General features: G+C 38.6%; 1 pseudogene; it reads left to right on the top strand.

Moving 5' to 3' along the window:
- The first annotated feature begins 1,042 nt into the window (after positions 1-1,042).
- LOC111738649 lies at positions 1,043-1,160 on the top strand (annotated as a pseudogene).
- The last annotated feature ends 13,187 nt before the right edge of the window (positions 1,161-14,347 follow it).

The raw sequence follows: 14,347 nt of genomic DNA, 5'->3' as shown, positions 1-14,347 counted from the left end.
CTGCAGCAAGGCCCTGCCATGGAGCCACGGTGCAGGGTTTGCAAATCAGAACGGTGGACACAAGGCAGTCAGCGTAGAGAGTTTGCATTTATGGAAGCAAACCCCACAAGATTTGTGTTTAACCAGGTGCATGATGGCATCTGAAGAGAAGAATAAAGTGAGATATAGAAACAGAAGAGGAAAACCAAAACTTGTTCTACCCTCAATAAAGAATTAAGCCACACACTTCTCTCTCTGTTTTCCCTCAATTCTCTATACAGTTGAAAAGTGATCTTTGGCATCTGAAGTATTGAGCTAATTACTTCACTTTCTCTAGTTCACTCTGAATACATACACTTAGTCTTATTTTCTAAAATAAGACAATAGCAACCTTGTGCCTATATTAAGAGGTGTCATTTTTTTTATTTGAACAGAATGATGAGCATATGTCTCTTAACACTTGATAGAAACTCAACGGCTAATAGCGTGTGTCCCCGCAGCCCTGCCTTGGTTAGACTATCCGAAGACAATGAGACTGGAGGCAGGGAGGCCGGTGAAAGTCTCTTGTGCGATTTTTTTCGGCAAACAATACTCAGATGGCTGCAGTAGAACATCGGGAACCGTGTGTTAATATTTCAGGAATTTGTCAGGCACCCGAGCCTCAAGATACATTTGAAAGGGAATTGAAAGGATTTGGTGACCAATTAGATGTAGGAGGAAAGAGAGAAGGAGATGCTGAGGAGGGGGCTGAGTTTCCTAGCTTGGACAGCCATGTGGATGGAGAGGCCTTTACCATGGCAAGAAACACAGGTCTGCAGGTCATCCTTAAGAACATCAATCATCATGCTGTGCCTGGAAGCCCTTCAGGGTTATTGAGCTATGTGAGACTGTTTGCTCTGCTTTTTAATTTTCTTGCTTCTCTTAGCTGACAACTGTCAGCTGTCACTTCTTGCCACATCAGTATGCCTGCGTCTAATCACTTTCCTCCTTTACTTTCTAATTTGCTGCTTCTGGAAAACCCAGGAGGCAAGGTGGCTAGAAGTGTACGTGAAACAAGTCTACAGTCTACAGCCAAGCCACTCTGAATGTGCCCGATCTCGTCTGATCTTGGAACTAAGCAGGGTCGGGCCTGGTTAGTACTTGGATGGTAGACCACCTAGGAATACCAGGTGCTGTAAGCTTACAAAACAACAACAACAACAACAACAACAACAACAACAAAAAACAACAGTCTACAGGGGCAAAGTGATGGTCCAAGGACCATTATATGTTATAGAGTAACAGGCTTCGGGGCTGCTATGTCAGCCGCTCTCAGGGATTTTTCTCATTTTAAATGGATTAGGTCTTCACAGATCTGGCATTCAGATAGCTAAGCAGGTATTTATTTCTATTTGTATTGTGACTTTGAAAATAAAATGGTTCCTCAAGTCATCCTTGTGACTATACATTTTTAAGGATTTAAAAATTTCTCGGCTGCTACATAATAAATAATAGCTGTCATTTATTGAGCACTTAGTATGTCAGGCCCTATTCAAAAGCTTTTTAATGTAACATGCCTTGGAATCAGCATGGTAGCACTACAGCTTGGGGTAGTATTATGATCACCCCTTTTACAGACAGGAAATCTGAAGCATTGAGAGGGGAATTTTTCCAAGGCCACACAGTCCATAAGCAGCAGAGCCAGGATTCAAATGCAAGCTCTCTGACCCCAGAGCCTGTATTTTTAACACTTCACTATGTTACTCCATAAAGCAGGACCATGGGCAGAGGGTAGCTAACTTGAGTGTACTCTATTTTATCTTATAAAATTATTAAATAGGGCTTAGGACCAACTAGCAAATTGTTTCTGTGAGTCTTTAGGGCATAAAGATTGTAGCTGATTAGTAACACAACCCAGGCTTAATTCCCTCCCCCTCCCCGCACCCCCCCCCCCCGCGCCCCGCCCCGCACCTCCCTCTAAGGTTACAATATACAAGCATTAACCACTTCGGACACATTTTCAATTCCCTGACTTGGCTAATGCAGAAAACCAAAACAAAGATGAAACAGAGTTCCAAAGTTAGGTGACTAGGTGACTATTGACTCAATAACAGAATATACTCAGCTGATTCATGTCAATTTGTCCTGTTCTCACCATATTTCTTCCTTCTCTGTTTCAAGAAGGTTCTCACTGTGTGTTTCCATTGTGTTATGCATTGAGTTGTGTCCCTCCTAGAAATTCATACGTTGAAGTCCGAGCCAGTACTTCAGGATGTGACTAGATTTGGTGACAGGCTTTTCAAGAGGTAATTAAGGTAAAATGATGTCATATGGTGGTTCCTAAAACACAGATTGGTGTCCTTACAAGATGAGGAGATTAAGACACAGACAAATGCAGAGGACAGACTATGTGAAGACACAGAGAGAAGACATCCATCCACAGGCCAAGTAGAAAAGACTCAGAAGAAATCAAGCTTGCCAACATTTTGATCTCAGACTTCCAGACTCCAGAATGGTGAGGAAATAAATTTCTGTTGTTTCAGCCGCCCAGTCTGTGGTGCTTTGTTTTGGCAGCCCTAGGAAGCGAATAAGGTAACCAGAGAGAGGTTTGTCTTCAGAGCCCTTAGTAGAGATTGCCTGAAAACAGGCTCCCTCCCTGGCTTTCCCTCAAAGCTTAAGTTCATTGAGAAATTACCTTAGGAAGAGGGAAAGAAGTTGAGTTTCTTGGAGAGAGAGGAGAAAGGCTGAGAGGTGGAGAAGATTCTTCAAGATCATGAGGGCACCTGGCTCAGTGGGAAGCAGGCCCCCCACCTACACACAAGTGCTCCAGCCTTTCTACTACCCCCAACTCCAATGTCCAATAATGACCAAGCCAGATTCCTGACAGATTAGTCAAATGTAAGATACGTATTATTTTATAACTTGATTATTACTATCAATTCACAAAATATAACACAACTTTCACGCCCAAGTTTGTTGAATAGCACTTGAGTGAAATCGTGCCCTCTATGAAAACACTAATGATATGTTCATGAAAGGCCCGAAGCAGAAAGGTGACAACAGTGACCACTGTTGCTCTTCCCTGTACAGCACTGTCCCCTCTTTTGCTAGTGATACATCTTGATACCTCTTTGAAGAGTGATGTTTCCCCAAAAGTGCAGGGTCCTGTAAAACTGTCAACGAGGATGCTTGCCTTGCCAAGAACAAGCATCAGGACCAGCTGGACCAATTAGACTCTCCCCACTTTTTGAATCTTGAGGAAGAACAGATGCTAGGATTAATTCACACCAACTTTCACTCCCTGAAGTAACTGGCCAGAAAGCTGGAGTTCTTTGGAGCTCCCATAATGAAACTGGTTTTCCAGGCTTCATTAGCATCTTGTGAGGGTCCACCAGCATGTATTTCCGTGGCTTACAACCACAGACGTTAGTTAATATGATGACTGTGGTATCAGACACTGGAGGTTAAGGTGAAAACAGCAGATATAACACATTGATCACCATTCTTCTTGAAATTTCATAACCTGTTGTTTATTGAGATTTTCAGCCACCCATTTCCTCACAGGTGGTTCAGTATGCTAATTTAAATATATGAATTTTAAGATTAGAGATAGGCAGTTTGTTGCTGAATTTGGGTTTTAAACCATGATTGTTATATGCGACCAAAAAGGGGCATCATTTCAAAAGGCATTTGGCAGAACCAGGGGTTCTAATTCATGTACTCATTAGTTGGACCAATATATATTGAGCACCTGTCATGTGCCAGACATTGATTTAATCAAAGAGGATACAACTGTAGATAAACCATTGCAAAATCCCTGTACTCATAGAGTTGAATTCTACTGGACAGGTTGGCACTAAAGGAGAGGAAGTAAATATATAGTCTTTAGATAAAGAGAAGTGTTTGGTGTGGGGGGAAGGACAATTAGGGAAAAGAGGATAAAATGTATTGAGGAGGAGAAGTTTGAATAAATAAGTTGAGAAATTGGATTACATAAAGTTGTCTGTTATATACCTATTAAAGCAATATAGGGGAGTAGGATCCTTTATTTATTTTTGTAACAATTTTATTGAGATATTATTTATATTTTATACAATTTGCCAATTTAAAGTAAAACAGACTGGTCTTTCGTATGGTCACAGGGTTGTGCAGTCATTACCACAATCATTTTCATCACCCCAGAAAGAAACCTTATACCCTTTAGTTATCACCTCCCAAATTCCCTATCATCCAGCGCTTAGTACCAGTGATCTATTTTCTGCCTCTACAGATTTGCTTGTTCTGGAAATATCGCATAAAATGGAATCATTTTAAGTGTGGGTTTAATCTAGACGGTCTAGTCTGTTCCATTGATCACTTTGTCTCTCTTTACACTGACTCCATGCTATTTTGATACTGTAGTTTACAATGCTATTACCGTATTTGTTTGTGTATATGTGCATGTGTGTATATATTGCAGACATCATGATATTTCATCCTAAAATATTTCACAAGAGTTTTAAGAATAAGGGCTGTATTATACTTAATTTGTGACAACAAAGAAAATTAGATAAAAAATATTTAATCATTTAATATACAGTTCATATTCAAATAGCTAAAATGTCTTACAGACCTCTATAGCTTTTTAAAAATTTTATGATAGCTCTTTTATCAATATCTCCAGCTTATTTTGACAAGTTGACAAGTTCAACTTTATTACTTTTGGGTTTTATCTTTATTGTATCCCTCTTCCTAGTTTCTTTAGGGTTATTTTGTTGTTCCTTTTAGGGAAGTATAAAAGTGAGTTCTTAATGGCTTTTGGTCTTTCTTCTTTAGCCATAAAAGCATTCAAGGCTACAGACTCTGAAAATGGGTCTCACCGTATCATAGGTTTTATATACTGTACACTATTTTTTTGTTGCTTTGTAGATATCTGGTAATTTTTCTTTTGAGTTTCTGCTCAATCCAAAGGTTATCAACAGCTCCTTTTTAGTTTCCAAGTGGGTACGATTTTTGGTTATTTTTAAATTACTTATGTCTAATTTTATTGGATTAGAAATTAGAAAATTCGGCTTGTAAAATCTCAAGGTTTTTAGATTTTTAAGGTTTTAATTGTGGACTTATTTCCTTTCTTTGTGATCACTTTTTATAGTTATTGCTATACATTTGAAAATAATGTATATTCTCTATTGAATGGAAGTAAGATTCTATAAGTATCAGTTATACTATTAGGTTTATTGATTGTATGTTTTAATTACTCTAGGTTCTTACCCTCCCCCCTTTTTCTGAATATTCTATCTAAGGGAGATATCTAGAAGTCTCTGATTATAATAGTTATTTTATCAAGTTCTCCTTGGATTTGTAATAGTTTTCCCTCTATGCATTTAGCTTCTAGAATTTGGTGAATAATCTGCTTGGTCTGTTATATATATATTTTTAACAATGTCTGCTTTATGGTTACAAAATGGCCCACTGCATCCTGTTGAGTGGTTTTGACCTTTCCTATTCATCTTCTATCTTAAGATCTCTTTTCTGATTCATTAGTTGCTGGTTTTGAGTCTTAATTATTTCCTTGGAAAAGGGTATTTGAGTGTTATAGTTTCTGGCAATCTTCTTATCTTCAAATATCTTTCAATCTGACAGATGGAAAACATCGTGGCTGAGAGTCTCAGGTTGCAGTCCTTTCTTAGCTACTACTCCACTATGTTTTGGTTGCTTCTGTCTTAGATGCTACTCCACTTTGTCAGTGTCACAGGTGAGAAGTCTGAGGCAATTCCTATGAGATTTTCTGTGTGTGTGTGTGTGTGTGTGTGTGTTGGATGGTGGAGCGGGGGCGGGGCAGTTTGAGTGCGTGGGGGAACAATATCAGCTCGGGCTGCCACCATGCACAATTTCAGGAGGCACCATCCGTGTCATCTTTTGTCATAAGAATCACAACATGACTGTGGGGCACATTTTTTCCAGCACCTGCCACTCTCTTAGCCTCATCCTGGGCTTCCCGAAACCTTGTCCACAGGGATTTATCCAGCCCATGGGGAAAAATACTTCCACCAGTTTTCTCTACCAGGGCTCCACAGAGCTGAAGGCTTCACCTGAACCCCACTCCCCTTAGGCTTCGGCAGGAGGACCCCATGAGATGCAGAGAGATGGAGGTGAGCATAGAGACAAAAGGAGTTGCTTTTTGATTGCCATGTTCCCAGAGTCCCTCATCATCCCTTTCCTAGCCTAGAGTTCTTTAGCAAGGCTGCTTCAGATCTTTCCACCAGAGATGTGAACACTTCAAATTTAGAGATTTCTCAGTGACAACAAAGCTGTTATACAGTAACAGTAGCATCATTTTAAACAGATTAGGCGCTAAATTATTTTTTCCTAAAATAAAGCCGAATGTGTGGAATCAATGTTCTCCATTAAAAAAAAGGAATGCTAAAAATTTCAGACATTTGGCTTGAACATGGTCTAGAAAATCTATCAGCCGACTTACTTTTGAAACAGGGGCGATCAGACTCCACAGTGCATGGTGTGACGGTCCAGAGCCTTTATGATCTCCTTTGAGAAAATACTCCACAAGACACCATCTGATTAGAAAGCACAGTCCATGAAATAAACTCATTTTGCTATTTCTGTATGCTTTAAGAAGGGCTATGCTCACTGAAAAGAAAGAAAACAACGTTCCTATAAACTTGTAATGGAAAAGCAATAAAAGCCACCAGAGACATTATGAAATTTTTATTCTGATATTTCACTGATCAGAAAAAGGAAGCAAGAAGACTCACAAGGCTCAAGAAATAGTTGACAGCATGGCGACATCATTTTTTTCTGCCTTGTATAGAGTTAAAAGGGGAGAATGGAGTTCAGAGCAGAAGGAAAAATTGGTCTAGTTGGGCTAGAATGAGGTATACTTTTTTAAAATGTTTTCATTGTGCTAAATATATGTAACATAAAATTTGACATTTTAACCATTTTAAGTGCATTTTTCACTGGCATTAATTACATTCATAATGTTATGCAACTGTCACTACTGTTTCCAAAATGTTTTCATCACAATGTTTCTGTTTCACTCCAAACAGAAACTCTGTGGCCATTAAACATGAACTCCATTGTCCCCTCCCTCAAGTATCTGGTAACCTCTATTGTACTTTTTGTCTTTATGAATTTGCCTATGCAATGAAGTATTTTTGTGTAACCAGAAAATAGTAAAACTAAGTTGGAGCCTATTTCTAAATTGATTCACTACTTACTTCCATAGACCAGCGAAGGCATGCAACATCTCAGAACAAGAAATACAACCTGATTAGAAGGTTGCTTAAAAAAGTTTCACCTGGCAGAGGTTTGTGGGCCGGTTCTGGGTCTGGAGAGCAGTTAGAGGCTGTTATAAAGCCCAGGCCTGAGGTAAGCATTTGGAGCTGCTACTGAAATGGAAAAGAAGATCTAGGAGACATTTGAGAGAATATAGAGGAGGAAGTTTCTCATGACCTGGCAAAATTACCTTGGGGATAAGGAGAGGAGTATGACAGATGTTTTGAGTTTGGGTAATATGGGTGACTAATGAATTTTTAAACTACACGGTTTAAATTAGGCGTCTACAGTCACAAAAACAGTTATTTAACTTATGAACAGAGAATACAAAAATAAGGTCAGAATTAGGTGTGATGTTAAGAAAAAACTTATTCAAACAAGGAAAGAATTTTATCTTCTCTTAACTGGCAAGGTTCTATTACGTGGCAGTTTATAGGCAGGGAAGGAGGTAGGAAAGACTGGGGTAATCAATCAATCTGGAGTGACTGAAAAGGTTTCAGGGGAGGGAGAGCAAATTAATTCTGCATGGAAGTTCATTACTCGTGGAGGAGTATGCTATGGTTGATGTCTGACAATAGGAAGCACGATATTATGCTAGGAGAGTGGGGTCTGGATCCAGACTTCTTGAGTTCAGATCCTGCTCTGTCATGTACTAGTTATGTGACCTTGTTCAAGTTACTTAACCTCTCTGAAGTTCTGTAATATGAAGTAGTAATCATATCTTTCTCACTTGTTGTTTTATAGATTCTTGATTTAATATTTGTTGTATTCTTAAAGAAGGACCCAGCACATAGTAAATGCTATAGTTTGGAGCCATTATTGTTATCATCGTCATCATCATCATCATTCGGCTAATTTAAAATATTTAAATAATTTAAAATAAAAAATTCCCTGTAAGTTTAAGCAATTTAATCTACCAAGGAAATCAGAAATAAACAAATCACAAAGATGTAGCCATGGCTCAACTGATGGCTTTTGGGGGGAGGGGCGGGGAGGAGGTTTGAGTTAACCAAGAACCCAGGCTTCTCACGTCAATACTAATTATTTACCTTTTGGTGAAACATCATTTTAAAAATACATAATTGGTATCGCCATCGGTCACTTTTAAAAATTCCTTGACTTGGCACTTTTCTAACGGAGGTTTAGATTTGTTCGTTTTGATGACCAGGGTTATCCTCATTTTGTTTTGTTTTGTGTATTTTTGTTGTTGTTTGTTTTGTTCTGCCTATGACATGTGATATAAAGTAGGGGCTGAATCAATATATGGTCGGCTAAATGAAGGAAATAAATTATCTGTGTGTTTTCGAGTCAACAGCGTCAGAGTCTAAAATTAGGAATATGAATCTTTCAGGATCTTTACATTTGTAAATAAAATCAGGGGAAGGGTTGCGAAGGTCGTATTCACCTTTTAATATGAGTGCGTTTTCCTGTGATTTTTCTCTTGAAAAATTTAGAAGACGCCCAGATTCTCTGTGCTTTCTATCAAGTGCCTTCCCCTTGACCAGGCTGCAATGCGCCCTGCTCACCTGGTTTAGCATTCCCGATCGCCAGGCGAGCCCGAGGCCCCGGGTGCCTGTCCTCGCTCGCTGCGGGGCCCAGCTAGACTCGGCGGGCACTGGCGCCCTCTGCTGGTAATCGCGAGGAACACTGCACTCTGTTTCCTTCACCTGGGCTTTTCAGAGGAAAGGAACTGAACATTTGTAAATACCTTTGAAACCCTACACCTGGAGCCGCCCCACCTCCCCTTCACCCCACGTGCTCTGGAAGTAAAAGTTCAACATAAAAACAGTACGAAGTAGTATAGGTGAGCAATAGGGAGACCAACACAGTTTCGATTTTTCTCACAATTGGACTGCAGCACTTGTTTAAATGTTCACTCTTCTTTCCTAAATTTCACTTTCTCCTGTGTCTGCTTTGCTGAATCTGCTAGTGATTGATACAGCGCTGTTTCCATGTGTCCATCTTTCGAGTATATCTTAGGAAGAATTTGGAATTTAGGAGTATGTATTCTACTAGACTGGTGGCACAATATTATAGCAGTGCTCTGTGGTTGTCTTAGACTTCTGATGACAAAAATCAGAGACTCACTCTTTTTTCTCTTTTGATACGAGTTATCTTTGAATTTCTAACTTACAGTTCCCTCGCCCCTTTTGTCGCTTTTGTTGTTAAATGATATCCTTTGATTTCTGGGAATCACTTTATATCAACTCATAATTATTTTTTACAGCTGCATACTACTACTTCATCGCGTGTTATGTGCCACAGTTTATTCAACTACTTTTCTATATTTGGGCATTTAGATTGCTTGTACAACTTCAAATAATGCTGCAATGAATACCAGTGTGTGTGTATTTTGATATTACTGGAGGCGTATCTTCAGGGTCGGTCCTGAGAAGTGGGATTGCTGGGTCAACGGGTGACCAGATGTGTAGTTTTGTTCAGTTTTACCAAATCGCTATTCCTAAGGGCAAAGACTCATTCTGAGACAACTATTGTGAGGATAGTTGTGATTTAGAAAACAAAAAGAAAGAAATATGGAATATTAACCATGTGGTCATGTCTCATGAGTACTCAAGAAAATAGGCTGGATGGTGAGGTGGGCAGAAGGCATTAACTAGGCCTTTTGAGAAGAACAGAAAGAGAAGCACAACCTGGCCTTGTAGAGGTGGATTTTCTGCTGGTCCTAGACCTAAAGCTGACCGAGGTCCGTTCACTTTTTGGTTTGATGAATATTCATTCTGATGTGCTGTCACTTTTTGTGACTTGACTTGTTTCTGTCTTTCTGCTTCTCCTCACATCACCACCTGGCTCCTTTACTCTGTAAGACACACCTCTGTTCCTCCCACTCCTTCTTGCCCATGTTCCCAGCTCGCTCTTAACTTTCTGACTTATTATGGCTGCTCTGCCCATGCAGCTTCCCTCTCTATTTCATGACTATGGCTTCTATGCCCTCTACTAACTGATGATTGTCACCATAGTTTCTAATTTGAATTCTGATGAGTAAAAGTCATAGTGCCCCATAGCTTTTCTTTGAGACAGAACTTTTCATGTTAGGGTGGCCTCTCCTAGGCCACAGGGAGATGCTCACTTGTAGCTTACTCTGCTGCGCTGGCTGTCATGCATCTCCCTAGGGAAGCTGCTCCAGAGGGGCTATGAGTGGGACTCAAGGTATAACAGGTAACATGATTGATAGGTATAATTTAGCAATTTACCAGAAAGAGAATTATGGCCCTTCTTACAACTTTACCTATTATGTTCTCAATGGCTGCACAAGGCTAGATGCAAAAAGATGACTGATTTTTCCCATCACACTCTTGTTTTTAAATCGTGGAGAGGAAAAGAGGCTATAAAACCTTTTCATCACTACTTATTTTGTATACGAAGGGAGGCAATTACTAATGGAACTAACAAAGTTGAGACAAGGTATCATCCTTTAAAGATGATCCTAAAGCAAGCACATCATTTTTATCTTACATTTAACATCACCTCACCAAAAAGCCTTTTCTTACCATGTCTGTCCTATTAACATATTCACATCCTTACTATTCTTGACACCATCCGAATCAGTTACCAAGTGGTTTATTGTTTCCTTGCCTTTCTCCATTTCTTCCCCACCAGAATGTAAGCTCCACGAACTTAGTGGTCACCGGTCTGTCCTGCATCTCCAGAACCGAGATCAGTACTTGGCACATAGTAGGAGCTCAATAAATATTTGTTCAGGAAATCAGTATATTAACAGTGGGGTTTCATAAAATGTGTCATGCTGTCACATTTTACACTTTGTGCTGTGTGCAAGTGGATTCTAGTAATCGACAAAGAAAACCAGTATCATTTATGTCAAGCTTGATAACCAGCTCCAGGAAGAAGAGCATTTTTTAAGCACTCTTCTTTCTCCAAAATGCCCTTTTGGAAAGGTAGAATGTAGAGAGGAAAAAATGAGCATGCTATGTCGATTGATCATTTTGCTATAGTAACACTGTGTATTTCAAGCAGATAGATGCTCTGTGTAAAGTCAGCATCCTATGAGGTGTGATCAATAACTGCCCACTGGGAAGAATGCTGGTGGGAGCAGAGATCACTGTGTCCACACAAATCCATCCTGGATATGAGCAGGGAAGCTCTAATCAGGGCCTCTCATATCAAGTGTTTGAAATTCAGTGAAAACGCTGAAAGTGCATGTAATTAAAAGTGAGCATCACACAGCCACGCAGATAAAGCTAATTACACACTAAGAGGAACATTTTTTATGCTGTGGGCATGGAAATCGTCACAATCAACAGCCTGTGGGGCCGAGACAGGGAGCTGACTGCATTCTGCTCAGAGTGAAAGAATCCAGTGCCTTGAAACAGAGCATCCTTTTCAGAGCCAAATGCTCTCACATAAAGGGAAAGTACAAAGGCTGAAAAGAAGTAGGAGGGCCTACTTGGGAGCATTTCTAAATAAAACCAGGCTCGAAGAGAAAAGAGCTTGTACTACAATATCATCGTCTACAGTTACCATGCTGTACATTACATTCTTGAAAGTTGCCAAGAGAGTAAATCCTAAAAGTGCTCATCACAAGGAGAAAAAAGTTCTTGTAACTTTGTATGGTGACAGATGATAACTAGACATAATGTGATGATCATTTCACAGTGCAAACAAATGTTGAATCATTGTGTCATACACCTGAAACTAATGTAATATTATATGTCAATTGTATCTCAATTTAGAAAAAAAAAGAAGAGCTTGTAATACTGATGATAAATGAAGAAAATATGGTTTTAAAATAATCCCTAGAAGCGGAGCAAATAAAGAAGACATACATTATATGGTAACAGAAAGAAACTAGACTTTTGGTGGTGAGCACACAATACAGATATCAAATGATAATGTCGTACACCTGAAATTCACATAATAACATAATATCATATATATGATATTAATATATAAAATCATGTAATAGAATATAATGCTCTTAACTGATGTTCTTCCAATAAAAAAATAAATAATAAAGATATACATGTCCTTAACTCACCACTGCCTGTTTCTGTTAAACATTTTGATTGCCACGGGGCAGGATTCCACAAAGAAGATATGTGTTTACATTTCCTATATGTGAAGCTACAAATACCCCAGACTTCAAGCTTAAAGAAGGCTCTTTAAAACTAGTTAATCCAGTCAAACTGAGTTAATGGCTATGGAGAGGCTGATGGAGTGGGTGATTTACTGTTCAATAATGAGTTGTCAATATGGGACAAAGAGCTGCTTTGATCAAGCAAATCTCAGCAACAGTTCAGGGTTCAACTGGTTTCTCAGCAATTAGTGGTGACAGCGTGAAAAAGCAAAAAAAAAGACGTATCTGATGGAAATTGGTCTCCTCTGTGCTGACTGGAGAACCTGGCAGCAGGACCTGTGTGCAGGGCCTCGGGGGATATTGGCACCTAGAAGGGCGATGAGTTCTAGAATCCCCTATAATTTAGATCCTCTGGCAATTGCAACCTAAGTTTGACTATAAATCTATACTAGGAAGAATTGGAAACCAGAATTACCAGTTATAAATAATTTAAACTGCCTTCTCTATATTAATGACTATATATACAGGTTGTCCCTTAAACTTAATGAGTTCGTGGTCATGGATCCAATTCTTGTCACACATCTGAATCTCTGATATGATCATTTTTTTCTTTCATTCTTAGCTGATAGACTTCAGTTTACCTTCCCTCTTTTTGAATTGAAATATTTCATGTCTTAGACTAAGTTTTATAACTTTGGGTAATATCTATATACTTTAATCAGGGGTTCACTTAAAATAAATCAAATTATGTGAATATTTTCACATAATTACCCAAGAAATTTATCTTGACATAAAAATGTGAAAACTGAGGTGAGAAAAAGAATATGGGGCTCTTTGTCCCATTTTGACAAGTAAAAGCATCCCAACTGTAAGAGTAAAAATTACTTCAGCATTCACTGTAATCAGTCCATTTGTAGGGTTGTAATTCCTCAGGTGAAAGACCTCTGCCAATGATGCATATTTCTAGAAATGCCAACAGTGAGTAATATAGTTAAAAAACACACTCATAATGTATCCATGAAGAAGTTCTATCATTTTAAGAGGCCAATACTTTTATAGCTTAAAAACCTGCACAATTATAAATTCAAAAGCAGAGTATTAAAACAAAAAACCAATAGAATCTTACTGTCCAGAGGCCACAACTTTTAACCTGTGTCTTAGGGGTGTGGCCCCTATATTTCTAAATAATTTGCTTGTGCTGTTTTTTCTTCTTTTCCAGTTTTAGATATTAACATTTAACTTCGTACTATGGAAGATAAAGCTCCAGACAGACACATTTTCTCAATTTTTTTTTTTTTTTCAGTCCTGGCTGAAATGAAGACATGAACACAGAGGAACTTGTACTGCTAGAGAGCACAGTAATCTGGGTCTCATTCTGAATTGCTCATCCCATCATTTCCACTGACTTCCCATTCCACTCTTATTAGTCCCATACTCTCCATCCTTCAGTCTATTTTTATCATGACTTTGCTTTTATCCATGCCCCGCATTTACATTGTTATAATTATTTAAATGTTATTCATAATTGAACCATGAAGTATTTTAGAATTAAGTTTCTATAATTATTTCACCCCTGAACTCAGGGGTTGAATACCAATTTATTCTCAGTATTTTCAAATTTATCATGCATTTGATTCATTTCCTCTGGAGGCCCCCCTCATTTATTCACTTATTTATTAATTCAAGAAACATTTGAATTAATTCAAGAAACATTTATGGGTACCTGCTAGGTGCCAGGCCCTCTTCTAGGCACCAAATGAAATCAATGCACATGACAGTGTAAATATACCAGAGGAAAACACGAGTGAATATTTTTCAAACCATGATGTTGGAAAGGGCTTACTAAGACTTGGCAATAAGAACATAGACCATAAAGGGAAAGACTGATGTATTTAATTATATAAAATGCTGTAAACTTTTACGTTGAAAAAAATTCCATTAAAATCTAGAAAAATAACTAGAGGAAAATTTGCAACACTCAACAAGCATTTAGTATATCCTTAAGATACAAGTGCTTACAAATCAATAAGGAAAATTCCATAGAGGAATTGAGAAAGCAAA

Source organism: Pteropus vampyrus, unplaced genomic scaffold, assembly GCF_000151845.1.
Source record: "Pteropus vampyrus isolate Shadow unplaced genomic scaffold, Pvam_2.0 Scaffold41, whole genome shotgun sequence".
NCBI classification, from domain to species: domain Eukaryota; kingdom Metazoa; phylum Chordata; class Mammalia; order Chiroptera; family Pteropodidae; genus Pteropus; species Pteropus vampyrus.
The sequence above is the reverse complement of the archived record's forward strand: the minus strand, read 5'-3'. Positions and strand labels throughout refer to the sequence as shown.